Raw genomic sequence first — 13,255 nt, 5'->3', positions numbered from 1 at the left:
TCTAGACACCCACCATGGTGTGTAAAGTCATGGTGACCCCCTCATGTGATGCACAAAGTATCCCTAAGGCTACTTTCACACATCAGTTTTCTGTATTCAGGTACAGTCCTTTTTTTTCCGTATCCAACGTTTCCGGTTTTGTTGTGCAAACCGGACCCACCGGATCCGGTTTTAAGCGGATCCGTTGGTGCCGGATCCGGAATAAAACGGATCCGGTGGGTCCGGTTTGCATCCGTTTTGCATCCGTTCTGTCCGTTTTTTTACGGATCCGTTTTTTAAACACTAAACAAACAATTAACGCGTTCCGTATTCTGATTGGCTATTGGGAAAATATGGTATATATACAGTATTTTGAAGCATATATTACAGAATGAAGACAGAGACAAGCAGAAACCATGGATGTTATTCTTGCAAATATCACAAAGATCACTGCAGATTTTATATTTGAGGCAAATCGCTTGGCTATCATCGTCAGAGAAAAGGAGCGACAGTGACTGAGGCGTCAGCGACATCGACGCTTTTGGATCCATCCCCTGACTGCCCAGAGACTGACACGTGGGGTGTTTTCAACCCTATACCTGGAGCTCCGTGGAAAAAATGAAAAATTCACAAGCTATGTCCGGATGGCAGTGAATAATTTTGACGTCCTCCTTGGCCTTGTTGCGGACAACATACGTAAAACGGACACCTACAGCCGGTTCTCTATAACACCCGAGGAGCGTTTGCTGGTTACGCTTAGGTAAGTTTTTTTTTTTAATTGTATCCTCCTGTTAAATTGACTTTTAACTGTAATGTGTTTGCTATTATTTTTTTATAATTATTGTCTTTCCTTTACAGATTCCTTGCAACTGGAGAGTCGCTTTCGTCCCTTCACTACCAGTTTCGACTAGGAATTTCCACCATCTCGGGAATCATTAGAGACACTTGCCAAGCCTTGTGGGATTGCCTCCATGAGGATTTCATCCCCCAGCCCACCAGGGACAGATGGCTTGCAATTGCCGAACAATACTACAACATTTGTCAGTTTCCAAATTGCCTTGGCTCAGTGGACGGCAAACATATAAGAATTGTGAAACCTGCAGCTTCGGGGTCTGAATACTACAATTATAAAAAGTATTTCTCAATTGTCCTAATGGCAATAACGGATGCGGACTACAAATTTATCTCAGTGGACATTGGCGCATATGGGAGATCCAATGACTCTCAGGTCTTTAAAATGTCCCCAATGGGGCGGCGAATCTATAGGAATACTTTTGATTTCCCTCCTGCAAGACCTCTTCCTGGCACATGTGAGCCCCCAATGCCCTTTGTTTTTGTGGCCGACGAAGCCTTTCAACTCTCCCAACATCTATTAAAGCCATATGCAAGCCGTGGATTGACGCAAACACAAAAAATATATAATTACCGATTATCCAGAGCCAGAAGAATGGTGGAATGCTCCTTTGGGATACTAACCAGCAAATGGCGAGTGTTGTTAACAGCGATTAATTTAAACATTGAAACTGTTGATGAAATAGTGAAAGCATGTGTGGTACTACACAATTTTGTTTTAACAAAGGAACCTTTGTCCTTGGATGACCAGAGTTTGGAATCCACCTCTTTGACTGACTACACCAGTCCTGGATTTAGGAGTAGTGTTGCCTGTTCAACAATACGTGACCAATATGCTGACTATTTTGTGTCCCCAGAAGGTAGAGTAGATTGGCAAGATCAAATGGTATAAGATTTTTCTTTAGTTTTATAACAAATAAAAATAGTTAAAAATAAATTAAAAAATATCTTGTTAACCTTGTTAATTTTAATCTTTGAATCTCTTTAAAAATTTGTAATTTTTACACCGTCAAATTACAACATGTTATGTTTTTGTATTACCTTATTATTAACTTAACTTGCAAAATAATATTCCCCCCCAAAAAAAACAAGAACAAATAAATACTTTTCAACAAAAATCTTTTATTTTTTATTACATAGATAAATAAATTATAAATTTGTATATCTTGGGCTTGGGGTGGAGATAGTACTGGAGGGGCTGACAGATGGGAACACACGCACAGTGGGAGTATTGAGGGTGGAAAGTGGTGTTGGTGGTGGTGGTGGGGAAGTAACAGAAGGTGAAGGTGTGGTTGAGAAACCAAGAGGGAAACCAGGAGATGGGATGGGATTTGGTAAGGATTGAGGGGTGGAGTGGAGGGATTGGGAGACAGAAGAGGTGGCGGGTGAATTAGTGGCTTGAGTTGGGGTCATGATGGGTGTGGAAGGCGAGATGTGGTAGTGGGTAGGAAGTGTAGGGGCAGATGTGGTTGGGAGCTGGTACTGGGCAGCAGGCTGGTACTGGGCAGCAGGCTGGTACTGGTCAGCAGGCTGGTACTGGGCAGCAGGCTGGTACTGGGCAGCAGGCTGGTACTGGGCAGCAGGGGGAGTAGGGACAATGGCTGGAGGGGGGGCAGGTGCTGGAGGAGGGGTGGGTGGAGGTGGTTGGGAGGAAACCTGCGCCAGAGCCTGCTGTGTGGCTTGCATTACATGCATCTGCTGGTCAGGAGATAGCTTTTCCATGCGCTCGAGTACGGCTTGAAAAAAACAATGATTGGGTGATTTACTTGCATCTAAATGCAGCCTGTCCAGACGCGTGCACAATTCGTGTGTATTTTTATCCATATTGGCCTTTATGAAGCTAAAACCAGAACTATTTTGTTCTGCTAATAATTTAATGGCGTTCTGGAAGGCTGCATTTAGATGCAAGAACTCGGGCGCATAGTTCCTTTCCTGACCCCTATGACGCTGACGCCCAGAACCCAAAGGTGTTCTACTGAGGGCAGCAGTGTCAGAGGGGTGGGGTAGGGGAAAAGCTATCTCGTCACCAGCAGCTTCAGGTAATGAAGTCTCACGGGAAGCTCCAGCGCAGGTGGATGGGACAGATGTAGATGAAAGGGAAGGTTCAGATGGGTGGGGTCTGTGCCTGTGTTCCCCAGTGGCGGACTGTTCAGGGATCGCTCCTGTCGGGTTCGATGCAGGCTCCCGAGTGCTGCAGACGGTGCTGTTAAAAAGAGGAAAAACAAAACAATAATTAATTTAATTGCTATACATTGGCACTGACTAAAAAAAAAGGCAAAAAAAATCAGACATAAAATATTATACTTTGTACATATTGTGGGGAATATTTACCTTCTGCACACCATAGTTGTCCGGAGGAACGACAACGCTCTAAAGTAACGGTATTTCGATCTGCGTCCTCCGGATCCACTCGGGGCCTGCATCTCTTGATTCAACTCCTTTTTGAAGCGATCCCTGATAGACCGCCACCGCTTCTGAAGTTTGTCACCTGAAAGTGGAAAGCACAAAGTGGTTAGTATACAATACATTACATCCTGCAGCATAACCTACTGAACTGTGAATACTTACGCGCTTTCTTCTGGCCACGAGAATTGAACTCCCCCCAACCTTCTATCGCTGCGTGACATACCTCGTCCCAGAGTCGACGGGTTACGATAGAATCAGCGTGGCGGCGGTCAGCCATGTTCCACAGCGGCTCCCTCTCTCTAACTTCATCGATGAGGAGGTCGATGTTGATAAATCCGGCCTCCTCACCGTCAGAATCGGGAGCACGCTGTGATGCCTGTTCAAAGAAAGAAAAAAGAAATTAAAAAAAAAAAAAATTAGACAGAAATTCACACAGACATGAAAAAAAAAAAAAAAATAAAAAAAAATCTTACACTATGACCACCGCCACCTCGACGACGACCCTGGGACGGTCTTGGGGGAGCTCTATCGTGAGCCCTAGAAGTTGAAGCCTTTAGTGAAGAAAAAAAAAACCATTATTTACTTATGTGTTTGGTGTGCTGTGGTAAACAATTCCTGTATGAAACTTACACTATGACCGCCCGCTCCGTGTATTTCTCCACCCCTTCCGTCCTCTTCTGGCAGCATCTCCTGTGATGTTTCTGCCACCTGTGTAAATGTCGTTTATTTAAAAAATTTTTATTTTTTTTTTAAAAAAAACACCAAAAAAAAAAAAATATATACCTCAGTTTGTGAACAGGAGGGCGGGCTACCAGAAGACGACATCTCTTTTTTTATTACAGGCCTCGCTTACACACCAACTGGCTGGACCAAACTATTATCTGACCGCAACACTGCACCTGTAAAAAAAGAAAAAAAAAATGTCTAAGTACATGTACGCAGCTCAGAACAGTGCTCTGTGGACAGTACTGTGGACATTACCTCAGGAACACTGTACTCCCCAGAAACGCACACCGGGACAGAACAGAACGTACACACCAACTGGCTGGACCAAACTATTATCTGACCGCAACACTGCACCTGTAAAAAAAGAAAAAAAAAATGTCTAAGTACATGTACGCAGCTCACAACAGTGATCTGTGGACAGTACTGTGGACATTACCTCAGGAACACTGTACTCCCCAGAAACGCACACCGGGACAGAACAGAACGTACACACCAACTGGCTGGACCAAACTATTATCTGACCGCAACACTGCACCTGTAAAAAAAGAAAAAAAAATGTCTAAGTACATGTACGCAGCTCAGAACAGTGATCTGTGGACAGTACTGTGGACATTACCTCTTCCCTGGAGCACTAGACTGGAGGACAGCAGAACTTGAAGTCAGGAACGAACGGCAGGAGGTGTGTAGAATGTGCTGGATCCTTTTATAAGTTTTGTGATGATGAAAAAAAAATTTGCGCATGCTCTGTTTACCAAACCGGATGCGGTCACCGCATCCGGTTTAAACCGCATTGCGCCGGATCCGGCATGCATAGACAACCATTGTATACAATGCCGCATTGTACCGGATCCGGCAGAATGCGGTTTTTTTAAGGGGCAAAAAAAGGTTACATGACACGTTCTATCCGGCCGCCGCATTTAATTATTTTGCCGCATCCGGAAAAAACCGGATGCACCGCAAAGCAATCAGGTACAATCCGGTTACAATGCAAGTCTATGGGGATAAACCGGATGCGATACCGGATCCGTTTTATCCTTTTTTTTCCGGATTGTACCTGATGGCAAAAAACTGATGTGTGAAAGTAGCCTAACCATTTCAACACTGGTAGTTACTGGTTGCAAAAAACATTGGTAATTACTGGTTACTTTTCTATTCCAATACAGTCACCTGTACTATAGCAGAACTGAGCCCTGGTATGTTCTTTCGTTAACCTCAGTTCACTTTTATTATTACTGACTTTTATGGCTTCTTGGTCCGTCTATTCATAATAAGCACTGCCCACAGCAATACCTAAGTCACTCTATGAGTTGGAGCTCATATCCTCCCTGATCCTCACAGTCATTAACCCGTTCCTTCTGTGTGCTTCTCAGTGTCAGGCACTGTTTAACCATTTGTGATTTATTTTTATGTTTGTTAATTATATGTCTATGTTTTTTCTATTTTGTAGCTCTACCACAGCAAATTGATGAAGGTCTTGTCATACCGAAACGTCTGTGTTTTTGCTGGATTGATAAATTTTAATGAATAAAACTTCAACATAATCCCCATATGAATGCCTATATTTTATTGTGGTCGTATGGACACATATCCAAGTCTCTGCTTGGGAACTCTGCAGCTCCTTAAAGTTTACCTGTGGTCTCTGTATTGCCTCTCTGCTTAATTCCCTCCTTGCCTGGGCTGAGTATTTTGGTGGGCAGCCCATTCTTGGTAGGTTTTTTCGATTTGATGATAATGGATTTCATAATGCTGTAGGAGATCATCAGAGATTGGGATTTTTTTTAGAGCCCAGCCCTAACTTATACTTCTCAACAACTTTATCTCTGACTTGGTTGGAGAGCTCCTTGGTCTTGGTGTTGTTTGGTTAGTGATACCTCTTGGTTAATGGTGTTGCAGCCTCTGTGGCCTTTTATAACAGGTGTGTATATACTGACAGACCATGGGACACTTACTTTACACATCAGAAATGTTTAGAGGCTTCACAGCAAAAGGGGTAAATATATTTTATTTATTTTGTCCGATAAATTTAATTTTCGCCTATATTTTTCTGACTTCACTTCCCCAACTTAGACTATTTAGTGCTGATGCATCACATAGAAGTCAGATTGCAAAAATATTTAAATACAGGTTGTAATGTAACAAAATAAGTAAAAATCCAAGGGGGTGAATATTTTCGCAAGGCAAGGTATACAATAAGTTGATCGAACCATTTACACAAACTGATACAAATAGTGTAAGGGCATAAAAAACATTAATATCATATAGCTTTGATAATGTCTATGTGGTGCCTGGACTAAGGAAAAAAGAAGTGGAAGTCTTTTCCCTGCAGTCCAAAATATATAATCCAAACATAAGGATATATATATACAGTCAGGGCCAGAAATATTTGGACAGTGACACAAGTTTTGTTATTTTAGCTGTTTACAAAAACATGTTCAGAAATACAATTATATATATAATATGGGCTGAAAGTGCACACTCCCAGCTGCAATATGAGAGTTTTCACATCCAAATCGGAGAAAGGGTTTAGGAATCATAGCTCTGTAATGCATAGCCTTCTCTTTTTCAAGGGACCAAAAGTAATTGGACAAGGGACTCTAAGGGCTGCAATTAACTCTGAAGGCATCTCCCTCGTTAACCTGTAATCAATGAAGTAGTTAAAAGGTCTGGGGTTGATTACAGGTGTGTGGTTTTGCATTTGGAAGCGGTTGCTGTGACCAGACAACATGCGGTCTAAGGAACTCTCAATTGAGGTGAAGCAGAACATCCTGAGGCTGAAAAAAAAGAAAAAATCCATCAGAGAGATAGCAGACATGCTTGGAGTAGCAAAATCAACAGTCGGGTACATTCTGAGAAAAAAGGAATTGACTGGTGAGCTTGGGAACTCAAAAAGGCCTGGGCGTCCACGGATGACAACAGTGGTGGATGATCGCCGCATACTTTCTTTGGTGAAGAAGAACCCATTCACAACATCAACTGAAGTCCAGAACACTCTCAGTGAAGTAGGTGTATCTGTCTCTAAGTCAACAGTAAAGAGAAGACTCCATGAAAGTAAATACAAAGGGTTCACATCTAGATGCAAACCATTCATCAATTCCAAAAATAGACAGGCCAGAGTTAAATTTGCTGAAAAACACCTCATGAAGCCAGCTCAGTTCTGGAAAAGTATTCTATGGACAGATGAGACAAAGATCAACCTGTACCAGAATGATGGGAAGAAAAAAGTTTGGAGAAGAAAGGGAACGGCACATGATCCAAGGCACACCACATCCTCTGTAAAACATGGTGGAGGCAACGTGATGGCATGGGCATGCATGGCTTTCAATGGCACTGGGTCACTTGTGTTTATTGATGACATAACAGCAGACAAGAGTAGCCGGATGAATTCTGAAGTGTACCGGGATATACTTTCAGCCCAGATTCAGCCAAATGCCGCAAAGTTGATCGGACGGCGCTTCATAGTACAGATGGACAATGACCCCAAGCATACAGCCAAAGCTACCCAGGAGTTCATGAGTGCAAAAAAGTGGAACATTCTGCAATGGCCAAGTCAATCACCAGATCTTAACCCAATTGAGCATGCATTTCACTTGCTCAAATCCAGACTTAAGACGGAAAGACCCACAAACAAGCAAGACCTGAAGGCTGCGGCTGTAAAGGCCTGGCAAAGCATTAAGAAGGAGGAAACCCAGCTTTTGGTGATGTCCATGGGTTCCAGACTTAAGGCAGTGATTGCCTCCAAAGGATTCGCAACAAAATATTGAAAATAAAAATATTTTGTTTGGGTTTGCTTTATTTGTCCAATTACTTTTGACCTCCTAAAATGTGGAGTGTTTGTAAAGAAATGTATACAATTCCTACAATTTCTATTAGATATTTTTGTTCAAACCTTCAAATTAAACGTTACAATCTGCACTTGAATTCTGTTGTAGAGGTTTCATTTCAAATCCAATGTGGTGGCATGCAGAGCCCAACTCGCGAAAATTGTGTCACTGTCCAAATATTTCTGGAACTAACTGTATATATATATATATATATATATATATATATATATATATGTTGCTCCCATTGAAACATTTTGTGGAAGTGTTGTGTGGGGGTGGGGTGCTTTGTTAGTGCCATTGAGGGCAATTTATGCAGAAATTAGAGCAAGTCTGACAAAAGAATTTAACCCCTTCAGCCCCCGGGCACTTTCCGTTTTTGTTTTTGTTCCCCTTCTTCCGAGAGGCGTAACTTTTTAATTTTTCTCTGAATCTTGCCATATGAGGGCTTGTTTTTTGCGGGACAAGTTGTACTTTTAAATAAAAATATAAGTTTTACCATATGGTGTACTGGAAAACAGCAAAAAAATTCCAAGTGTGGAAAAACTGCAAAAAAAGTGTGATGGCACAATAGTTTTTGGAATGTTTTATTCACGGTGTTCACTATATGGTAAAACTGATGTGTGGGTATGATGCCTGAGGTTGGTGCGAGTTTGTAGACACCAAAGATGTATAGGTTTACTTGTATCTAAGGGGTTAAAAAAAATTCACAAGCTTTCCAATAAAAGTGGCGTACATTTTGCGCCATATTCCGAAACCCGTAGCGTTCTCATTTATTAGGATCTATGGCTCACTGACAGCTTATTTTTTGGGTCTCGAGTTGACTTTTCTAATGGTACTATATTTGCGCAGATGCTCAGTTTTGATCGCCTGTTATTATATTTTGCGTAAAACTTGCAGCAACCAAAAAACTAAATTTTTGGCGTTTGAAATTTTTTTGCCACTATGCCGTTTACCAATCAGATTAATTGATTTTATATTTTGATATATCGGGCATTTCTGAACACGGCGATACCAAATATGTGTATATTTATTTCTTTTTCAACCCTTTAATTTTCAATGGGGTGAAAGGGGGGTGATTTGAACTTTTAGGTTTCTGTTTTTTTTATTTTTTAAAACTTTTTTTTACTTTTTTTTTATTTTACCAGTTCCCCTAGGGGGCTATGGCGATCAGCAATCCAATCTCTCTGCCCTATCTGCTGATCACAGCTATACAGCTGTAAACAGCAGATACGGTCACTTCCTGCTTCACTGGCCTCCGGGCCGAGTGAAAACTAAAGTGACTCGTCATAGCTGCAGACGTCATCACATGACCCTGTGCTACCATGGCAACCACCGAAAGTCACGTGATCACTCACGTGACTTCCGGTGGGGGCGGCGGTAAGTAAAAATCGTGACCGCGTGTATATACATCTTGCTGCCAGACTTTGGCAGCGAGATGTAAGGGGTTAATGTTACGGGTGGAATGCAATTCCACTCGTAACATGTAGGAACACGTCAGCTGTTGAAAACAGCTGATATGTGCGCCGATTGCCGCATCCTGCACGCGGCAGTGGGCGGGGCTTAACGGCACACGCTCCATGACGGAAAGATTCGTCAAAGGTCGTGAAGGGGTTAAAGTAACATTTATTTCATTTGGTTTGCATGTGGTTGGTCCATCATTTGTCTTTTTTTCCACTGGAAACTGACAACAAACATAACTTATGATCAGCATAGAACCATATTGACAAATTAGTGTAGCAGAGTCCTGTGTCATGTGAGCTATCTCGTACAGTCCAAGGACCTGACAAGAGCTTGGCATACGAGAGTATTGGAGACTCTACTCAGTCCGAAATTCTAATGTGGTAGACAGATGCTTTGTGGCAACTAGAAACATCAAGAAAATATTAGTCCAATTTAAACTTGAAAAATTTAAATTTTTTAAATTGTTTTTAGCATTGGCTGTACTTTTAAAAGTCAAATACTGATCTGTTACATATGACACATCATCTCTAGGTAAAATTCAGAAAGATGTTTTGCTATTTATTTTGTGTGATACAAACTCTCTTTGACAAAAGAAGATTTGATGCAGGTGTCAGGTAATTCTGGGATTCAATGAATACTGTAATGCTATGTTATGCTATGTAATGCTATCACTGATATTTCATACCATACATTACTAGAAATGCTTGTCTTCCATATACACAGTCAGTCAATTCTACTTCTTATTCCGGTATCTGAGAAAGATTGCAAAAGCCAACTGCTTCTTTTTAAGTCTCTAAAAATTCATCAACCCTAGTTTACATTAACTTTGGGTGCTTAAATTAATAGTGAAAATGCTTCTGACCTTTATCATAAAATCTGCAGTACCACAGCACTTCAAAGGGCTTTTATGTTCTATGTTCTATTATGATTTTGCTGCTATCATCTTTCATTGGTGTTTTTGAGGTTAATTGAAAAAGAATCCAAAGAATCCATGATTGGCAATCAAAATCAAGAGTATTACAGATAGATAGAGTCACATATAAAGAAACTGCAGAACAAAATAAAATCTTGCGCAATACAATGCTTTATGAAATAAATCTGGCTGTGGAGTAAATGCATTTCAAACTGAAAGCAAGTTTTAATTTTATGTGCAGAATCAGTAACATTAACAGAGTTTTTAAAGATTACATTCCATTAAACTATATAGTAATAATGCAGAAAGAACATACCACTAATCTAATAATTCTCAAGATATTGGAGAACAGATCCCCTATTTCCACTGATCCACATATTTAAGGTGCATGTTTTATTTGTCCTCATTATTATATATAGTATGCTAATGAATAATACAAGACATTTGATATAAAGTATTTTAGCACCAATATATAGGCTGTGTGCAGAATTCTTATGGCAAGTAATTGACCATTGCATAATTTTTTGGTTATTTTCCCAATTTGAACTTGAATACTTATTGGATGAAGCATATTAAGTGAGGTGTATTTTTATAATCAGGAAGAGATTGATCTAAGGATATCAACATCCTTTATCAAGGTGTGCAGAATTATTAGGCAGCTTGTTTTCCTTGGCAAAATGGGACAAAGAAAGAGATTTAACTGACTCTGAAATATCAAAAATTGTTAACAATTTACAGAGGGATGCAGCAAATAGTTTAAACTATTGCAAAAAATAAGGTGAGAAAATAAGACACACATTAACTGCCAAAATTTGGAATCAAACTTGAAGCGGACAGAAAATCAGTATCCTCCATTGGTGTCATAATTAGAGATGAGCGGTGTTCGAATCGAACCGTTCGCCAATTTCAAATTTGAGTTGCTTTGGGCAATGTTCGACGAACTCTAACGATTTACTTAACCCCTTCACCCCCGGCCACTAAAACACCCTAATGACCGGGCCATTTTTTGCAATTCTGACCAGTGTCACTTTGACAGGTTATAACTCTGGAACGCTTCAACGGATCCTGGCGATTCTGAGATTGTTTTTTCGTGACATATTGTACTTCATGTCAGTGGTAAATTTAGGCCGATATTTTTTGCGTTTATTTGTGAAAATTTAGGAAATTTGGCGAAAATTTTGAAAATTTCGCAATTTTCAAACTTTGAAAATTTATGCCCATAAATCTGTGAGATATGTCACACAAAATAGTTACTAAATAACATTTCCCACTTGTGTACTTTACATCAGCGCAATTTTCGAAACAAATTTTTTTTCCGTTAGGAAGTTAGAAGGGGTCAAAGGTCATCAGCAAATTCTCATTTTTCCAACAAAATTTACAAAATAATTTTTTTAGGGACCACATTACATTTGAGGTGACTTTGAGAGGCCTAGGTGACAGAAAATACCCAAAAGTGACCCCATTCTAAAAACTACACCCCTCACACTGCTCAAAACCACATCCAATAAGTTTATTAACCCTTTAGGTGCTTCACAGGAACCAAAGCAATGTGGAAGGAAAAAATGAAAATTTTACTTTTTAACACAAAAATGTTACTTTAGCCATAAAATTTTCATTTTTACAAGGGAGAAAAGAGAAAGTACACAATACAATTTATTGTGCATGTTCTCCTGAGTACGCTGATACCCCATATGTGGTAAAAATCAATTGTTTGGGCGCACGGCAGAGCTCGGAAGGGAAGGAGCGCCATTTGAATTTTTGAACGCAAAATTAGCTGCACTCATTAGCAGACGCCATGTCGGGTTTGAAGACCCCCTGAGGTGCCTAACCAATGGAGCTCCCCCACAAGTGACCCCATTTTGGAAACTAGAGCCCTCAAATAATTTTTCTAGATGTTTGGTGAGCACTTTGAACACCTGGGGGCTTCACATAAGTTTATAGCGTTGAGCCGTGAAAAGAAAAAAAATTTTTTTTACCACAAAACGGTTGCTTCAACTAGGTAGCTTTTTTTTTCACAAGGGTAACAGGAAAAAATGCACCATAAAATGTATTGTGCATTTTCTCCTGAGTACGCAGATACCTGATATGTGGTGGAAATCAAATGTTTGGACACACAGCAGTGCTCGGAAGGCAAGGAGCGCCATTTGAATTTTTGAGTGCAAAATTAGCTGCACCTGTTAGCGGACGCCATGTCGGGTTTGAAGACCCCCTGAGGTGCCTAAACAATGGAGCTCCCCCACAAGTGACCCCATTTTGGAAACTAGAGCCCTCAAATAATTGTTCTAGATGTTTGGTGAGCACTTTGAACACCTGGGGGCTTCACAGAAGTTTATAGCGTTGAGCCGTGAAAAGAAAAAAATTTTTTTTTACAACAAAACGGTTGCTTCAACTAGGTAGCTTTTTTTTTCACAAGGGTAACAGGAAAAAATGCACCATAAAATGTATTGTGCATTTTCTCCTGAATACGCAGATACCTCATATGTGGTGGAAATCAAATCTTTGGACACACGGCAGTGCTCGGAAGGCAAGGAGCGCCATTTGAATTTTTGAATGCAAAATTAGCTGCACTCATTAGCGGACGCCATGTGGGGTATGAAGACCCCCTGAGGTGCCTAAACAATGGAGCTCCCCCACAAGTCACCCCATTTTGGAAACTAGAGCCCTCAAATAATTTTTCTAGATGTTTGGTGAGCACTTTGAACACTTGGGGGCTTCACAGAAGTTTATAGCGTTGAGCCGTGAAAAGAAAAAAAAATTTTTTTACCACAAAACGGTTGCTTCAACTAGGTAGCTTTTTTTTTCACAAGGCTATCAGGAAAAAATGCACCATAAAATGTATTGTGCATTTTCTCCTGAGTACGCAGATACCTCATATGTGGTGGAAAGTAATTGTTTGGGCGCATGGCGGGGCTCAGAAGAGAAGGAGCGCCATTTGACAGCAAAATTGGTTTGAATCATTAGCGGACGCCATGTCACGTTTGGAGACCCCCTATGGTGCCTAAACAGTGGAGCTCCCCCACAAGTGACCCCATTTTGGAAACTAGAGCCCTCAAATAATTTTTCTAGATGTTTGATGTGCACTTTGAACACCTGGGGG

The 13,255-nt window shown here is 40.7% G+C and overlaps 1 long non-coding RNA gene across 1 annotated transcript; it reads left to right on the top strand.

Annotated features, from left to right (window-relative positions):
- The first annotated feature begins 604 nt into the window (after positions 1–604).
- LOC142289896 (uncharacterized) lies at positions 605–873 on the top strand. Its single transcript, XR_012750185.1, has 2 exons — positions 605–739; positions 838–873. It is a non-coding gene; the product is annotated as an uncharacterized LOC142289896 (long non-coding RNA).
- The last annotated feature ends 12,382 nt before the right edge of the window (positions 874–13,255 follow it).

The sequence above is a fragment of the Anomaloglossus baeobatrachus genome, chromosome 2 (genome assembly GCF_048569485.1).
Source record: "Anomaloglossus baeobatrachus isolate aAnoBae1 chromosome 2, aAnoBae1.hap1, whole genome shotgun sequence".
In the NCBI taxonomy this organism is placed as follows: domain Eukaryota; kingdom Metazoa; phylum Chordata; class Amphibia; order Anura; family Aromobatidae; genus Anomaloglossus; species Anomaloglossus baeobatrachus.
The sequence above is the reverse complement of the archived record's forward strand: the minus strand, read 5'-3'. Positions and strand labels throughout refer to the sequence as shown.